Here is a 14,684-nt window from a genome sequence, read left to right as displayed (position 1 = left end):
TATGGGATCTTGACCTTTTTACTTCTTGGGATGAGCCCTTAAGGTAGCCACACATGTCCCCTTTTCATATAGAGATGGAGATGGATTTGCTACTAGAAGATCAACATCCAGTTAGAGAAAGGAGAAGACAAATCAGAGAAGCTAGCACTCCATGGGTGAGGCTGGCCAGAACAAAAGCCAGGCCCACATTTAATGCCTGTGGGGCCCATGTTGGCTGGGCTGCTCTGAGAAGGGAAGGGGTGGGCTTTTCCCCTTCCTCCCCTTGAGCTCCTGATTCGCATCCCACCTTCCACTGTCTTCCTCCATGGATGTCCTCTTGGTCCTTCAAACTCAACATGCTGGGAATCAGGCCTGTTACTTCTTGGCCCTTCTCTGTCCATTCTCCTTGGCCGTGACCCTCATGTTGTATTCATCTTTGTATCTGCAAGGTCTGGTTTGTACTGTGCTTGCTTATAAATAGTCATCGAAAAGGGAATGAAGAGAGAAGAGAGGAAAGGATGTGCTAGAAAGAAATGTAAAGAAAAAATAGTAAACTAAAGAAAGAAATCGTGCTGGGTGTGGTGGCACAGGCCTACAATCCTAGCAGTTGGAAGGCTGAGGCAGCAAGATTACAAGTTCAAGGCCAGCCCTGGCAACTTAGTGAGATTCTGTTAACGCAACCCAATGAAACCAAACCAACCCCAAAGAAAGAAACAATGAATGCTAGAAAAAAATAAAATAAAAAAGAGGGAAGAGGAGGAGAGGAAGGTGGTAAGCAGGAGGCGCAGAGTGAATCTGGGTCCCATTAAAGAGCTAGACACCTTTCCATTTCTTTCCCCTTCTGCCCAGGGTTTTCCTAACCACATCCAATTCGGGTTGAACTTTCAACATTTTGTGGGTGCGGTGAGAGAAAGGATTAGGCGGACATTTTCACCTTTCGAGCTATTCCTGCAGATACAGCGCAGCCGAGTTCTTCACTGCGGAACAGACTCCGTGGAACAGTTGCCAGAACAAAAACAGGAAGTGTGATCAGACCCTCAGTTCCCATCCTCATAGTTTTCGTTTGTTCATTTTTGTTTTTTGCGGTGCTGAGGCCGACCTGGAGGCTCACACGTGCTGAGCAAGCGCTCTGCCACTGAGCTGCCCTCCAGCCCTGACTCTTCCTTCTTAGGATGAGGTTTGGAAGTGAAGAGGTGGAGTTGAGGTCCATTTGCTTTTCCCACGGAGGGGAGCGATTCCTTATTTTGCATTAGGAAGGTAAAAGGACAAGCTCTGACTTGCTTTTCCGGTCCTGCAGTTTTTACAATCTTGTAATTTATGTACGCTTTCTTCGAGGGGTTCTGTTGCCAGCTTGTTTTAAGCTTGACACTCTAATCTCGGCGTGATGGCATGTCATGGCTGTAACCCTGAGACATTTTCAGGTAAAGGCAAGGCACCGGCACTCCTTGATTGACTGTGCATGGAACATTCTAGCCCAGAGGGAAGGCCATGAGAGCTCTTCCACCACTGGAAGGGACTTGGTAGAGACATGTTGCCATCTGGTAGTTTTGAACGGTGCTCAGATGTACGAAAAGAGCATTTCTAGAGAAGTTTTTTTTTCAACACTAACCCTAAGAAGAGCTTTAGAAGACTCTTGTGATTTTTTTGAAGCCACTGAAAGCACCCACTATGCATTCAGCAGCTGTCCTCATATGCAAGGTCTTAATCCATACACCCAATTTTCTGGGGTCCCCAGGATTTTTCTTTTGTGAGCAGAAATTCCATCAGTTGGCAGGTTGTGAAATCCAATGTAGGAGCTCCATTCTGGTTGAACCCCATGGCCCAGAGACTTGAGGCATGTTCTTTTCTTTTGTGATCTTTTAAACAAAGCAGCACAAGCACTCAGAATAAACTCTATGAAGAATTTCCTATGGGTTTTAAATAGAATATTGAAAGTACAACACAGCTTGTCACGCTCAGGTGTGGTACTCACAAGGAAATGAGGCAGCAGCAGAGGTTGAAGCTGAGAACAAGCCCATATAAGGGAAAGGATTTCCCCGACAACTGGAGCTCAGAATCGAGAATCGTTTTCATGCAAGAAGGACAACATGTTCATCTGTAATAAAGCAAATAGCACTCACCACACAGCAAATGGAATAAAGTCTCTAGGTAAAAACAGAGATGATGCAGGAAGACAATGAAACTCAGGCTGCCTTCGGAACCCTGTGAGCTTCAGGCTGAGAGTGATGCACGATGCAGGAGCAGATCTGAGCCAAGGCGCATGAAAGCCCTCTCGTGCTTCGCAGTACAGCTAACATGCACGCCGCTTCCTCGTGGTTCTTAGGGGAACTGTTTTATTGAATAGGTGGCAGTCATCATGATTATAGGTGTACAAATAGATATTAAAGTACTGAACAATAGTTTTATTTTCTTAGAGACCTAGAAATTCCCTTACAATTTTATTGTTTTAATATTTCCATCAAGAAAAAGTATATTTCCCCTAAACATGAGTCTAATCCTTCCTAATGTGCTGGCGAGATCTAAAGTCAAGGGTAACACGGAAAGCAGTTCACAGTTATGAGATGGCCTTATCAACAGCATGAAGCTGACACTTACAATGAGGCTGTGCAAGTGACAGGTGCAGCGTGGTCCAGTTACAGTGTTGTTACAGTGTTGCTGCAGTGTTGTTACAGTGTTGCAAACCCATCCCATCCTCCCTCCTCTCATCTCTCCCTCCCTCCCTGTCTTCTCTCCTTCCTTGTAGTGCTAGAGCTTGAACTCATAGCAAGCACCCTTCCACCAACTTCTACATTGCTTTTGATGTTCTTCTTGACTTTGGATTTCATCAGTTTTATTCATTAATTGTGCTTAGGTGACAGGTTTTTGGGTTATTAAATATATTTGAGTGTGTCTGCTTTCTCTCCTTCCAACATATAACCAACACTCCCTATAGGTGGTCCTCTTCAGTGACTAACAAGTAGGGTTCTCTCTTATCAATCCACATAGTCGCATGTCCAACAAAGTTCACTCAAAGACCAAGATGCAGTCTTTAGGGTTTCCCTTTAGTCCTGAGTTTTTCCTAAAAGCCACCACTCCCTGCTTCTTCTCTGCGAGTAGCACAGGGGAGGGCAGCCGTCTCCTTTCCTCTGACAGTCGCTTCTAACACGCTGCAGCAAGGGATGCAGGAAGGAGCTGGAGAGTAAATGTGTGCGGATCCGGCCCAGGTTGAAGGTGATCCAGGGTCACATGGGAAGGTCTCATAAGGTGATGGGCCAGGAGCAGGAGCTGTACATCCTGCCGTGAGTCTTGTTTTGACTCAGAGACCCTCAGTGTGGGCTGAGTGTCGATGCCCCATGGCAGGTCTTTGAAACATTCCAGCAGAACCTTTCACTAGTGTGGAGACAGATTTTTCAGCTGCCAAAGACAGCTGAAGGTGGGCTAGCCCTGAACTTATAGGCCTAGGAAGCAACATCTTTTGCCCAGGTCTTTGGCCCTAAATTTTATTTTGATTTTTTTTAACTTATGCCACTGGCTGATGACATAAAAAGAAAGTTGCATCCTCTCTAGGAAATAGCTCTAGTATAGAAAAGGAAAATCATGAACTCTCCCAGGAGCCACCGCTCTTCCTCTTCCTGTAAATGGCCAGAGATGACCTGTGAAAATGGTTTGTTACTCTCTTGACCCAGAAAACCCCACAAAAGCATGCAAATTAAGAGGCTCAAATCTTCGTGTTCACTCTAAGAACACCCGTGAAACTGCCCAGGCCATCAAGAGTATGCATATCCGAAAGGCCACCAAGTATCTGAAGGGTGTCTCATTAAGGAAGCAATGTGTGCCACTCAGGCGTGACAACAGTGGAGTTGGTAGGTGTGCCCAGGCCAAACAGTGGGGCTGGACACAGGGTCGGTGGCCCGAAGAGAGTGCTGAAATTTTGCTGCACATGCTTAAAAATGCAGAGAGTCAGGCTGAGCTTAAGGGTTCAGACGTAGATTCTCTGGTCATTGAACACATCCAGGTGAACAAAGCACTCAAGATGCACCACCAGACTTACAGAGCTCATGGCCGGATTAACCAATACATGAGCTCCCCCTGCCACACTGAGATGATCCTGACTGAAAGGAAAAAATTGTTCCTAAAACAGAGGAGGAAGCTGCACAGAAGAAAAAGATATCCCAGGAGAAACTGAAGAAACAAGAACTTATGGCATGGGAATAAAATAGGCATAAAATAAATGCAGATAAAAGTGAAAAAAAAAAGAAAAGGAAAATCAATCAGTAATGTGGTCAGATAATGATTATGGAAACTGTATAAAGCAAACAAACCAAACATCAACTTAAAACTCTCTGTTCAACTGCAATGGTGGACGCACTATACATTATATCATTATACATTTGTCAAAATCTGTAGGAAAATGAATGCACCTTGAGACCATAATGTTAAGTGAAGTAAACCAGACACACAAGCTTAAATATTGCATGGTTTCTCTTATATTCAGTATGTAAATAAAGTGTAAAATGAAAGAATCAAAAGGAAAAAAGAGAAAAAAAGGTTATTGTAATCCAGCATGGGCAGTGTATCTAAAAGTGTACTTTGATTTAGTATAATTGTCTTATGTGTTTCATATTATTTTTGGCCCATTAGTCTGTTACTCTGTATGATAATTAATTTTATAAGGACTTATAAGATAAATAAATAAATAAATCTGATGCCAGCAAAAAAAGTAGGAATGGAGGAAGAGGGGAAAAAAGAATTGAGATGTGTTACTTACATATACCAATTCTTATGGCAAACGTATTAATAAAAAATTAAAACTTCTAAATATCCATAGGATGTATAATATTAAGAGTAAACCCTACTGTAAACTATGGCCTTTAGTTAATAACACATCAGTATTAACTCGCCAATTGTACCATCCTAATAAGACCAATAATGTGTGTGTGTAGTGGAGGTAAAGGCATATGTGGGCACTCTTTGTATTTTCTGCTAACCTAAAAATGTTCTTTTAAAAATCTAGTAATTTTGGGCCGGGGATTTAGCTCAGTGGTTCTGCTGCCTGCCTCGCAAGCACAAGGACCCGAGTTCGATCTCCAGCACCAAAAAAAAAAAAAAAAAATCTAGTAATTTTAAGAAGGAAAAAAAAAAAAATCTATGTATGCTAACATATAAAACCTTGTTGCTGCCTCAAAACTCCTGAATTCTAAAAGAAAAATAAATGTTTCATGACTTTCTAACACAGAGTGATAGTACTCATATGGAAAAATATGCAAATGATAAATATACATCTCAGTGAATAATCCCAGGTAAAACATCATCTGAACCTCAGAAATCCCACTTACCAGGAACTTCTAACACTGTGAATTAATTTTATCCATTTTGAAATTAGTGAAATGGAATCATATGGTGTGCAATCTTTTGTTTGTCTTCTTTTGATTTACATTGTGTTTATGAGATTGATCCGTGTTGTTGTATGTGACTCATTTTTATTATTATGCAGTTTTCCATTGTATAATAGAATATATTACATTTTATTCTATGTTGATGGCACCTGTGTTGTTTCAGACTTTGGCTATGATGGAAAATGCTGCTACGAACACCTTTATATATGTCTTTTGTTGCCGGGCGTGGTGGCTGGGCAACTGGTAATCCCAGCACTTGGGAGGCTGAGGTAGGAGGATCACCACATATTTGAGGCCAGCCTGGGCTACATAGTGAGTTCAAGGATACCCTGAACTAATAGTGAGACCCTGTCTCAAAAAACTTAAAAAACAAATGTATGTGTCTTTTGTGGAACATGTGCACAAAATTCCTGCTGGGTGTTTACCTGCAGGTGTATTTGTTGGACAAGAGGGATACACACATTTAACCTTAGTCAATAATGCCACATTTGCCATTTTTGTGTGTGTTTGTTTTGTTTTTTGGGGAGCAGGGATCAAACTTGGGACCTTGCGCTTGCGGGGCAGGCGCTGGAACATTTGCCAGTTTTACACTTCTCACTCCCACTGTGTAAGATTCCCAGTTACTGTACATCACACTAACCCTGGCTTGGTCATTCTTTTTCACAGTTAGTAGGTGTCTTTTGGTATCTCATTGTGGTTGTAATTTGAGTTTCCCTAATTACTAATGAGGTTTCCTTTCTTTTCATACATTTATTGACCAACTAGATAGTCTCTTTGATGAAGTATCTATTCAAATCTCTAGGCTTTTTGTTTTCAGTCCTGGGATGAACCCAGTGGCTTGAGCGTGCTAGGCAGATGCTCTACCACTGAGCTACATAGGCTTGTCTCAGTAGGTTGCCCAGGCTGGCCTTGAATTTGCAAATACTTTCTCTTAGTCTGTAGCACCTACTTCAACTTTATTAAGCGCTTCCAATAAATACCGTTCTTAATTTTAATACAGTCAGCTGAGTGTGGTGGCACATGCCTGTAGTTTCAATACTTGCGAGCCCGAGGCAGGAGGACTATGAGTTCAAGCCCAGCCTGAACTACATAGCAAGACCCTGTCTCAAAGAAGCAACCAACCAAACAAATAAACAAAAATTTAATACAGTCCACTTAATCTTTTTCTTACTGGTCAGTGTATTTTATGTCCTATTTAAGAAGTCTTCATTTCCAAAGGTCATGAAGATATTCTCTCCAAAAAATTTTTCTAAATTGTCTCCTATAGATCTTCTGGTTGTCATATTTGGATTTAAATCCTCTTAGGATTGATTTTTTTTTTTTTTTGGTGTGTGGTATGAGATAAGTGTGAAGTTTCATTTTTTCCACATGGCTACCCAATTTACCTCCCACCATAACTGAAGAGATAATTCTTTCTCCCATTTCTTTCTTTGCAGAGCCACTATTATCATGAATGAAACTTGTACGCATGCATAGGTATGTTTCTGGATTCCATTTTTCCCACTGATATTTATTTATCTTTGCTCCAAAATTCTACACTGCTAGATGTCAAGACATCTAGTGAAGCAAGTTATTCTTCTTTCTTCTTTTCCAAGACATGTCAGTAGTTATTGGTCCTTTGTATTTCCAGTTAAACTTCAGAATCATCGTCAATACACATGTGTGCAAACACACACACACACACACACCTGCCAAGAAATTTTTTGCTTTGAAATTACAAGAACCCATATATCAGTTTGAGGGAAATTCACATCTTTAAAATAGGTAGTCTTCCAATTTATGAACCCTTTTTATGATGTCATTTATTTAGGTCTAAGATTTCTTGGGAGAATGTTTTATAGTTTTCTGTATTTTATAGTTTATAAGCTTTATAAACATACAGTTTATAGGTCTTAAAGTTTGTAGTTTAGATACTTATAGGTTTTATCAACACATAGTTTACATATTCCATCGTTTTCTTTGTAGACATTTTATATGTTTTGTAGGTATTTGATTTTTTCCCTGAAATGTGAAGTCACTGTGTTATATCTAGGCTGGTCTTGAACCCCTGTGATAACTCCTGCATCAGATTTCCAAACAGCTGGGACTGCAAGTGTGCATTACCACACTTGGTCAGTTTTTGATGCTATAGAAATAATATCTTTAAATTTTCATTTTTGTTAGACATTTAATAGATTTTTTTATTATTCTGACTTTGTATGTACTCATGTTGAATAATTTATTTGTAAAGTCTTCTGGATTTTTAAAATAAACTCAATCATATCTTCTGTAAATGCTGAGTTTTATTTTTCTTTGTAATCCTTATACATTTTACTTCGTTTGCTTGCTTTATTATTCTGTGAAGCCTTCTGCACAATTAAGAATAGAAGTGCTAATCAAGCATCCTTATTATGCTCGGTTTTAAAGGAAAAGCTTTCAACAATTTGTCCTTATATCTATCGTGAATGTTTTGGTTAAATCTTCTATCAGATAAAGAAATTCCATTTAATTTTAAGTAATGATTTGCTTTTTTTTTTCAGTGCTAGGAATTAAATCCAGGCCCTCACGCATGCTAAGCAAGTGCTGTGCTGTTGAGCTACATATCCAGCCCTAATTTGCTTTCTTCAAAAGCATGGGTGAATGTTTATTTATTTACTTATTTACTTATTTTGTGGTATTAGGGATGTAACTTAGGGGGTTGTTCATGGTAGGCATGTACTTCACAACTGACTACGTCCCCAGCCCTAAATTTCAAGTTTTACCAATTCTTTTTACTAACCATCTATTTGGATGATCAAATGACTTTTAATTCTTTATCCTGTTAATATATTAATATGTTATGGTGATTATGTAATATTAAAATCAGCTTTGTACTGATACATTTGTAATAAACTCAATTTGGTCATTCTGTTTATGCATTTTGAGATTTGGTTAGTTTGATGGTTTATGAGTAAAAAAGGTTGAGAGTCTAAATCCTTGAGTTCAAATTTCATAGTGTACAGAAAAAGATTTTGTGTACTTATGGATTTATTTGTGGTGTATTTAGCAATGTCAGAGCTCTGTAACTACAATGAGAAATAAGAACTTTCCAGGAACTTTTTCCAAGAGGGTTCTAAATCTTTCTATTTAAAATTAATGCTAAGCATAAGTTTTCTTATAAATCTAACTATGGTCTGGGTATAGAAGCCTTACGGAGAGGGACTGCTCTTCTTAGTTTTTGTTAGCATATCGGATTCACATCACAGCAATGAAGGCAGGAATTAAGAGAGGCAATTGATAAAATGCAAGTTAAATGTCTGAGTGTAATAGCTCCTTGAATGTGAAGTATTCCTTGCAACAATGAAACTTGGCAAAATTGACGCGTTCGTTCACATAGGCCCTCAGCAGAGTGGACCTGGAAACACTAGACTTGGGTCCCCACATCCATGCTGTGTTCTTTAAGCCTTTCTATTTCGTCCTAACAATGGGATTCCCAAATCCTTTTTCTTCCACACCTTTGAATGGATATGGAAGATGTGGAAGAATAAACATGGAAGAAAGACACTGTGATGAGAGCTGCCCCAGGCTACTCGGCAGACGGGTGTTTGGCAAAACCTACATATGTTCTAGACTTGCCTACTTATCAAGGGCAAGCAGTAGCCAAGTAACTCTGAGCCTAGGCAGATTCCTGACAGGAAAATGAGTCAAGACTTAATCACCTGTGCTTTCCAAAATGTGAGGAGCCGCCTGTTTGGTCATTAGCAATAAACAGCTTGGATCTCCCTTGGAGGACTCGGGGAGCTCACAGCTAGAGCAGGATGTGTTTCCTCTAGATTTTTCCACCTTTTTTGAGGGAGGCAGTATGAGGGATTGAACCTACGACCTTCCTATTGAGCTACATTCCCAGCATTTAAAATTTTTTATAAATTTTGACATTAAGTCGCTAAATTGCCCAGGCTGGACTTGAACCTGTGATCCTCCTGCCTCAGCCTCCCAGAGGCATGGGATTCCACCACCACGGCTCACTTTCCCATCTCTCCTTCCCCCACTCTTCAGGACACCCTCATGTAGCATGACCTCAGACAGTGCGGATGCCCTTCATTCACAAGACACCACAAATGAAACAAATGTGTAGCAACCTGTTTGGTTTTTAATCTGCATTTTAAAAACTTTTTTCTCTAAAGAGGCATTAAGAGAGGAATGGTTGGGCTCTCCATGGATAAGGTAGTGATATGCTGAAGTGCCTTGGAAACTGGGGTTCCAGAGCTGCAGAGGACAGCAGACTTGTACTTCTGCAGATGGCCAAAGATGGGGATGTTAGGGTGCTCTTTGCAGAAAAACATGAAATGAGGCTGCACTTAATTTTGTTTGTATGATCTAGGAGCAATCATACTAGCAGGGAAAATGACAAAACTGTGTGCTTACAAGAAAAAAAAATTTCATAGAACAAATATTTGTTGAGTGTTCTGTAGACATTTAAATCAGTTCACTGATCTTAATATTTATTTACAACCCATTCATCTGTTATTTGCTATAACTACAGTGTTACAGCAAATAACTTGACTACGGACACTCAAGTTTTAAGAAAACTATTTTGGAAAAAAAGTTCAAGCATTCCGCTTCTTTTGATTTTTTTCTATAAATTTGGAAAAGATCATCTTCTTTCATTTCCCCTGTGAATTGCTTGGACCAGTTCACAGCACATTTGGCTGAATGAAAGAGATGAGAAAACTCTTCACATTGCCTCAGTCCTCCTGTCCCATCTGTGGCTTTAATGTGACCACCAGCACAGCCACCAGGACTTTCACCACCTTATCCTGAGTGTCACTCTGTGTCAAGTTCCATGTTAATCGCTTCTTTTGCACCAGCACATTTAATGGACTAAGTATGATGATCCCGTTTTATGTGCCAGGCAACATTTCGGGAGATTATCATTAACATAGTTTATAAGGGCAGAGTTAAGGTTTAAATCCAGGCATGCCTGACTCCAGGGTCCTTTCTGTTGTCTGCAGCTCTACATACAGGACTTCCTTCTTTACGATCCAGCAAGAGGGGACATTCCCCAGCCGGGCGTTCTGCACACCTATCGGTCCGTCTTTGGGCCGGTGTTTAAAACTTCTTCCTCTTCTCCTCCTCCTTCTTTTTCTTCCTCTTCTTTACCTCCTCCTTCTTTTTGTGTTACCGGGGACTGAATCCAGGGCCTTTGCACTGGGTGACATCCTCAACCCTTTTGACTTTTAAAGGCTTTGAGACAGGGTCTCTTGGTCCCTTGCAACTAAGAGGATTCTGTCGGGACTGGCGTGCGGACAATGAAATCCGCACTTTCCCCACGAAGCCCTCCCTGGCCCCATCTTCTCTCACCCCCCCTTAGCACTTTCCCTCTGCCCTTAATATCGTGTGCCTTTTAGGGGAACCCCCAGACCTGTTAAGACTTTTGTTGGGGTGCTGGGCATACAGAGATCAAAGGCGCAGTCCTTGTTCTCAAGGAGCTCCCAGAAAATATGCATTTTGATGCCTCCGGCTGCTGTAGAGTGTGAAAGACCTCTAACTCTAGCTAGAAGACTTGGAGGACAGAGGGCACAGAGAAAATGGGCCGCAGGCCGCTGGGAAGCCGGTGAGAGGAAGGGGGGATTTTGACTACTGCCCCTCCCTCCATTTTGATGTTGGCAATTGAACCCCAGGCCTTGTGCATTTTACACATGCTCCAGGGTGGGAACAGGGAGTGGAGAAGATGAAGCTGGAAAGCTACGCATGAGTGACTTGGTGAGGAATCTGCGTTTTTCCTGAGGAAGGCTTGGAGTCACTGGAAGATTTTAAGATCTCTGAAAAGCTGATGCTGACAGCCATCAGAGAATGGATGAGTGAGGGAAGTGGTATCCAAGCCCACACGTGAGGAGGCCAGTCAGGAGGCCGCCGTAGCACGTAGCCAGACCTGAGTGTGCAGAGGCCTGAGAAGCAAGGCGTATTTTGGTAGACAAATGAACAAATGGGGCCAAATGAAACATAATCTGAGTTTTTCAGAGAAATAAAACTTACTACCTTCCTATGTCATCCCTGAAGGGTCACATTTCTCTACCTTTGCTAGCCGTAGAACTATCAGTATACAATGGAGCAGAATTTTAAATCACTGTACTTTTTAAAGTTCTATTTTTAAACTGACAAATAATAATTGAACATATTTATGAAATGCAACGTGATGTTTGATATATTTGTACACTGTGGAGTGAAAATCAATACTGCGCTTGTGTAGTGTATATGGTACCCAGCATCTGTTTCCTTCAGGCTGTGCTATCCAACTTGTTTTCCCGAAGCTGAAGGTGTGTGTTGGTTCCACAAACCTGACTTCCCTCACTCCATTCACTGGCTACACACTTCGAATTATGCTACCTCTTGGAAGGCTGGAGCAGGGTGTGTACATGAGATGGGAAGGGTCGGGCTGGGAAACCCACCTGCTTCCGAGATGACGGGTGGCATTGTCCTGAAAGGAGGCACAGGGCCAATGCATATTTATTTCTACAGTGGTGAAAGTTGGCTTCCTTGGCTCAGTGACAGCAAAATAGGAAGCAATAATGAACACAAAGAAGACAGGCAGCTGAAAGGTTTAGATTAGATGGGACGAACAGTTTTCCCTTTAGAGAAGTCACTTGATCCTGAAAGCAGTTATGTCACAAATATTCTCTCTGGAAATCGTTAAAAGTCGTGACGCTGTGCATTGTTATGGTTTATATCAGATGTGGCCGGCCCCCAAGTGCCTCTGCGCTTCCGGAAGGTGACTGGACCCTGGAAGGTGTCTGGACCCCGGAGGCTCCTCGCTGACTGGCTGTTAGCGAGAGGGGTCTGGTTGGAAGAGGCGGGTTGCCACCGGCTGCTCTGGAAGGGTTTGTTCCCCCTCTGGCTCCTCCCCTGAGGAGAGCAGCTTTTCCACCATACCAGCCTGCCTTGAAGCCAGCCGACTGTGGACTGAAACCTGAGCCAAAATAAGCTGCTCCTCCTTGAAGTTGTGGTGTCCGGTGTTTCATCCCAGCAGTGAGGAAAGGCATGTATAAGTGTACAGTCCTGTGGCAGCAAGGGGATTCTCATCACCGAGCAACCATCCGCACCGTCCTTCTGCAGCTCGGGACCCTTTAAACAGTGACTCCGTGCTGCCTCCCTTTCCCAGTACCTCTTACTCACTGTCCGGCTTTCTGCCCCATGAATTTCTCTATGCTAGATACCACGCACAAAAGGAACTCGTACAGTATTTATGTTTTGGTGCCTGGCTTATTTCGCTTGGCACAGTTTCCAAGGTCTACTCATGGAGGAGCAGGTATTAGAATTTCCTTCCTTTTAAAGGTGGAGCGACGTTCCATGGATGAGTATGCTGCGCTGTGTCACCCATACATCCGCGGGTGGACCTGTGGGTCATTTCCACCTTTGGATTACAGAGAACAGTGCTGCTATGAACATGGATGTATGAATATCTGTTTGAATCACTGTTAATTCTCTCAGGTAGAGACTCAAAAGTGGAACTGTGAGATCATATAGTAATTCTATGTTTAATATTTTAAGAACTCTCATACTGTTTTCATACTGGCCATTTTACATTCCCACCAGCAGCAGAGACTTTAAAAAATAAAATTTTGCCTTGGGAGTTTCCAACTTCTCAGACTATTTGTTCACTATGCCATCAAATCCATTAGCCTTTTTGTTTATATTGACGGCATTTTGTGTATCTTTTTGTCACTTGCTTTTGTTTAAATGCAACTAAATTCAGTGGATTGGCTTTCCAGTAACTGGAAGGGCACTGTAATAGTTCTGCTTCCTCTCAACAGCCCCCCCCCCCATTGCGTTTATCTCTTATAACATTGCTACACTGTCACTTCCTCTTCTTACCTTGTTTAAGGTTCTCACATTTTGAATTGCTGAGAAGATAACCCATTCCATTCATTACTGAGCATCGACTCTGTACATTAAATAGGAACAAATCAAAGGCATGAGTTTGAGAGAAGATAACAGACACAGTAGGCAGAGAAACTGGACAACGGCAAGATTGAGAGACCCTAAGAGTTGGTAACGGGGCAGTGCCAAGTGATGGTTGATTGGAGGGAGCTGGGCTTGGGACAGTGGGGCTCCGATGATGTCGGATGCTAAGAGGAAAGAGAGGCCATTGAAGAAAAATTCTCTATGTCATTTTTCCCCAAGCCTGACCCTGACTGAATCCACATGAGAACTACCAGCATCCAATTTGTCAATTCCTAAAAAAAGTTTATTTTTCCATCTACAGTACTCAGCACATCTTCCACAGGGCTATCAAAATGGTTATTTTGATAGGAAATTTTACTTGTAACTCCATTTAACTCTTTGATGGGAACTGGTAATTTCAGGTGTTCTAGAATGAATTCAAACTGGAATTACAGAAACTCAGAGTTGGAAAAATATCACCTTTCTGTCCACAATTTATAGAGGAGAAAACCAACACCATAGAATTGTGCTGAACCTCCTAAATTTCCATAGCTCATAATTTTAAGTAGCAAGGTCAGTAAAGAACTTAGATCTTCTGAGTCATTCTTATTCCCTGCTACAGCCATATTTCCATCAGAATGAGCAAGTCAGAAAAAACCAGTGTCATTTGTATTCATCAAAACTTACATTCAAACAAAAAGTCCCAAAGACTTTCCCATGTTCCTCAGTTTAAACTGGCAACCCATGATTATCTCACATTTAGGACAGATTTAGTAAGCAACCTCACCTTCCTTGTTTGTGACCACAGCCCGAATTCACAGCACACAGCAACAAAAATCAACGAAGATGGAGTTGAGAATTGAAAGAAAACTCAGGTAAGTAAAGCCTGTGGCTTTACAGCCTTACCCATTCAAAATTTGACCTACCATAAAACATGGCTTATTAAATTTACAAGGTGTAATCGGGTTCAACCTGATTATTATAATATTCCACCATTCCTAAGAAAGTATGCATGGATCTGTAGGGCATGTCTGCATCCTTATCACAGAAGTTTGATCTTCCATAACCCTTTTTTCCATTGTATTTAAAGGCCTTAAGAATAGGAAGTAAGTGTTTCTCCTTAAGAAGAAATCGTGACTCCCTCAGAATTGAGCCCAAAGCAAATGTGCTCGGAATTCATGGTGTTTAGTCTGTGCTTATACCTCTAATCCCAGGTTAAGTTTGCGGAATAATTTGTAGTATGAAGTAAACAAGCCCAGTAGGCGGTAATTTGTTATGAAAGACAGTGCTTTAGAACACGAGCTGTTGTTCTGCTTCAGGGCAAGAGCAGAGTGAATACATCTCCCTCTCCTCTGTCCCTCGCCCGCCACGTCACCTTCCCATCCTCCCTCTCTTCCTACAGAGTCCTTGGCAGAAACTGGACGTTCAAGG

This window comes from Heterocephalus glaber, unplaced genomic scaffold (genome assembly GCF_053883595.1).
Source record: "Heterocephalus glaber isolate CG9 unplaced genomic scaffold, H.glaber_assembly_v1.0 deba00001498, whole genome shotgun sequence".
Classification (NCBI taxonomy): domain Eukaryota; kingdom Metazoa; phylum Chordata; class Mammalia; order Rodentia; family Bathyergidae; genus Heterocephalus; species Heterocephalus glaber.
This window is presented reverse-complemented; position numbering follows the sequence as displayed.